Raw genomic sequence first — 4,400 nt, forward strand, 5'->3', positions numbered from 1 at the left:
ATGGACCCCACACCAAAGTTGTCCCCACCTCAAACTTGTGCTGCCCTAATAGACCCAAGGGAGCCCTACAAACTGACATCAGTAATCTGGACTGCTGAGTATTCTTTCCCAGGGAAAATGGAAAAAGGATGTGCCCAGGGGCCCCTGGTCCTGACTGCAAAAAAATCCTTATATCGAAGGATGGACGCCACACCGAAGTTTTCCCCACCTCAAACTTGTGCTGCCCTGATAGACCCAAGGGAGCCCTACAAACTGACATCAGGAACCTGGACTGCTGAGTTTTCTTTCCCAGGGAAAATAGCCAAAGGATGTGCCCAATGGCCCCTGGCCCTGATTGCAAAAAATCCTTATATCGAAGGATGGACCCCACACCGAAGTTGTCCCCACCTCAAACTTGTGCTGCCCTGATAGACCCAAGGGAGCCCAACAAATTGACATCAGGAACCTGGACTGCTGAGTTTTCTTTCCCAGGGAAAATGGAAAAAGGATGTGCCCAGGGGCTCCTGCCCCTGGGCCCCTGGCCCTGACTGCAAAAAATCCTTATATTGAAGGATGGACCCCACACCGAAGTTGTCCCCACCTCAAACTTGTGCTGCCCTGATAGACCCAAGGCAGCCCTACAAACTGACATCAGGAACCTGGACTGCTGAGTTTTCTTTCCCAGGGAAAATGGAAAAAGGCTGTGCCCAGGGGCCCCTGGCCCTGGGCAGGGGCCTCAGTGCAAAAAATCCTTATATCAAAGGATGGACCCCACACCGAAGCTGTCCCCACCTCAAACTTGTGCTGCCCTGATAGACCCAAGGCAGCCCTACAAACTGACATCAGGAACCTGGACTGCTGAGTTTTCTTTCCCAGGGAAAATGGCCAAAGGATGTGCCCAGGGGCCCCTGGCCCTCTGCAGGGACATCACTGCAAAAAATCCTTATATCGAAGGATGGACCCCACACCGAAGCTGTCCCCACCTCAAACTTGTGCTGCCCTGATAGACCCAAGGCAGCCCTACAAACTGACATCAGGAACCTGGACTGCTGAGTTTTCTTTCCCAGGGAAAATGGAAAAAGGATGTGCCCAGGGTCCCCTGGCCCTGACTGCAAAAAATCCTTATATCGAAGGATGGATTCCACACCGAAGTTGTCCCCACCTCAAACTTGCGCTGCCCTGATAGACCCAAGGCAGCCCTACAAACTGACATCAGGAACCTGGACTGCTGAGTTTTCTTTCCCAGGGAAAATGGAAAAAGGATGTGCCCAGGGGCCCCTGGCCCTGGGCAGGGGCCTCACTGCAAAAAATCACTATATCAAAGGATGGACCCCACACCGAAGTTGTCCCCACCTCAAACTTGTGCTGCCCTGATAGACCCAAGGCAGCCCTACAAACTGACATCAGGAATCTGGGCTTCTGAATTTGCTTTCACTATGTAGATATCCCTCATTCATTGGCAGGGCCCTGCGATCCCCTTGGTTTTCAGGTCCCACGTTTCCTTTTGCGTCCTCAATGTCAAAACCTCACTGGATTTCCCTCATCTTGCTTCTCCCACCCCCAAGTACTCAGGGTTTTTTTTTCATGCCGAATACCTGTTGTAATCTGACAGTACAAAGCTTCGGCTTGATTTTTTCCGTGCTGGATTTCTCCTTGGGAAATCTGCCACCATATAACCCTAACCACAACCACTTTGCTTTGCTCAGAATTCACAACCTTCAGACCAGCATCATGGCACCTTACCCACTGGCCCTCCACTGGCATCTTCCCAAAGCATTCCAGTAATGCTCCACATTTTCAGTGGGCATCCTGTCTCACCCTCATCCTGACCCTAAAAATACACTAAGGAATTCTAAAATAGCCATTAGGAAGGTATAACAATTCTCTAAAAGATGCCAGAGAAAGCCTTCAAAAATCCCCTAATAGCCCTGCAAAAAAAAACACTCAAGGAAGCCTGCTCTGCCTCCAAACCCCTTCCTGTTGCCCTCTAGCCCACAGATGTCATCCCTACCTTTTCGCAGCGGGTCCTGTTGTCCTCTGAGGGTTCTGGCGTTGTCCTGGTGCGAGGGTCGCTGCCCTGTCCCACTGGGAGGCTTCCGGTGTGGTCTCGCTGTCAGGCTTGCTGTGCTGTGCTGCTGTTGTTAGGGGGGAAAAGGGAAAAGGCTGCTTAGGGTGAGGTTAGGGCTGGGTGAGGGGTGCTGCACCTGTACCCTAACTTGCCTCCTAAGTTGTACCCTGTAGCCCTGATCCCCACTGGACTGTCCAGCCCTCAGACCCTCTCCCTTCACCCCTGACCCCTCCCTCAGCCCCCCAGCCCTCAGGCTCTGGCTGTCACCCTCGAACCCCCCTTTGCCCCTCAAGCCCCCTCTCCTCTGCCCCTCAGCCCCCAGCTTCTCTGTGTCACCCTCCAGCTGCCCCTGCCCCCCTCAGCATCTCTCTGTGTCACCCACTGTCCCCTCCCCTGTTCCTCCCTCAGCTCCCAGCCTCTGTCACCCTCAAGCTGTCCCTCAGCCTCTATGCCATGAAAAGACCCTAAAAAACCCACGAAAATGCCCTAAAAAACCCCTCATCTTCAAAATGTCTTAAAACCCCGACAAAAACATGAAAATAGCCTCAGAATGCCCATAAAATACAATAAAAATACTCTACTTTTAAAAGCCCCTAAAACACCCCTAAAAACCCCCAAAGAACCTTTAAATAAAACTCTAAATATTCCTAGAAGAGCTCTAAAAATAGCCCCAAAATCCTTAAAACACATTGATGAGACCCTAAAGAAACACCGCAGCGAGGAAGGCTGGAGAACGCGAAGCCGTGCTCCCGGCCCCGGGCGCAGCGCGGCTCCGGCAAGAAAGCGGCTCCTCCGGCAGGCAGAGGCGGCGCCGCGCCGGGAGACCCCCGCCCGCTGCCCCCGGCCCGGCGGGGCCGGCACCGGGCCCGGGGGGCCCCGGCGGCGCCCAAGCCCCGCGCCCGGAGCGGACGGAGCAGCGGCACCGGCCGGCACCGGCGCAGTGCCCGCGCCGCCTCCCCCGCCCGCCGGCCCGGCGAAAGCTCCGCTCGGCTCCGCACGGCTCGCACCGGCGCAGCTCCGGCGGGCCCGCGGCAGCCCAGCCGCGCCCAGCTCCCCTTCCGCCCCGGCCAGCCCTGGCACTGCCGGCAGGGCTCCGCGCCGGACCCTTCGCTGCCGGGCCGGGGGCAGAAGAAGCGCCCCGAATGCAGCGGCACAGCCCGATCCCCACCCTGCCAGCGCTGCCACGGCTGCAGCTCCCTTCCTCTGAAGCCCCGACACTGACGCCACGCTCCGGCGCTCACCTCACCCCAACAAGGGAAAAGAAATGTGGGCTCCCCTTCAACTGCGTCCCCTAGAAGAACAGAAAAGAAGCGGCTTGCCTCAAATGATGGCAAAAGGGGGCTTTTTACCTCAGTCCAAACCCCTTAAGAGGGGGGACAACAGGACTGCCCCCTCCAATTCAACCTCAGGATGACGAAATTTCAAAGGGAAAGGGGAAAAGTCCCCGTTATAAAAGCACACCGGCTCACCTGCTTGGCTGCTGCTTCTCGGCACAAAGGTTTGTCCCTCAGCTCCTCCTTTGAGCAATGTTCCACGTATCCAAGTGTGTATCCAGGGGATTCCCCGGACCCTGTCCAAAGCGCTCACCGTCCTTCCAGGAGACAGCCCCGGGAGCCCCCCACAAACTCCTCTTCTTCAGCAGCTCCGTGCAAAACCTGGCTGAGGCAAACCCTCACCCTTAAATAACCTCCCCCAGGCAGGACACGCCCCTCGTCATCATCCTGACAGCTCACACCTGTGGCTGCTCTGAGCCCTCATCATCTTAACAACTCACACCTGTGGCTGCTCTGAGCCCTCATCATCTTAACAACTCACACCTGTGGCTGTTCTGAGCCCTCATCATCTTAACAACTCACACCTGCCACTGTTGCCACTCTCCAACAGCGTCTCTCCGTCTCCAGCACACAGCCCACTTCTCACAGACACTGATCCAACACAAATCTGCTACAGGTGTCGGCTTTTCTTAATCCACCTGGTTACACGATTAAAACACATACGTGCATTGATGGTCATTGAGAGAAAGCTTTCCCCTGGAGAAAACAGTCCTTTTGCTGGCACACTTTGATACACCATGGCAAAAAGCAGAATCTGCACCAACTCCTAAGACCCCTGCCGAGGAACCCAGCCCTGCCTGGGACACCCAAAGCAGCAGACCTCGAAAAAGGAGGGGAAAAGTCAAGGTTGGAGTGGAAAAAGAGGACAGAAGTACAGCAGCCTTTAAAAATGCCTGCACGGAGCAATAGTGGGAACCAGTCACATTTCTTCCTTCCTTGCTTTCTGTGATGACATAAATAGGAAGTAAGAACACGTTAAACAAAAGGCAGAGCTAGGATTTTACAGGTCTTTATTTTGG

At 55.0% G+C, this 4,400-nt stretch overlaps 1 long non-coding RNA gene across 7 annotated transcripts in view; it reads right to left on the reverse strand.

The window, feature by feature from the left end:
* Positions 1-1,315: 1,315 nt before the first annotated feature.
* LOC144247197 (uncharacterized) overlaps positions 1,316-4,400 on the reverse strand; it is a 5,594-nt gene continuing 2,509 nt past the window's right edge. For 2 of the 7 annotated variants that reach the window (XR_014958848.1, XR_014958846.1), the window contains 3 exons: positions 3,517-4,400; positions 3,289-3,338; positions 1,316-2,114 (listed from right to left, as the gene is read on the reverse strand). The exon at positions 3,517-4,400 is cut by the window's right edge and continues 833 nt beyond it. This is a non-coding gene — a long non-coding RNA (uncharacterized LOC144247197). The remainder of the gene's footprint in view (positions 2,115-3,288; positions 3,339-3,516) is intronic. The other 5 variants (XR_014958847.1, XR_014958851.1, XR_014958850.1 and 2 more) reach the window with 5 other exon arrangements.

Source organism: Lonchura striata, chromosome 17, assembly GCF_050655825.1.
Source record: "Lonchura striata isolate lonStrDom1 chromosome 17, ASM5065582v1, whole genome shotgun sequence".
In the NCBI taxonomy this organism is placed as follows: domain Eukaryota; kingdom Metazoa; phylum Chordata; class Aves; order Passeriformes; family Estrildidae; genus Lonchura; species Lonchura striata.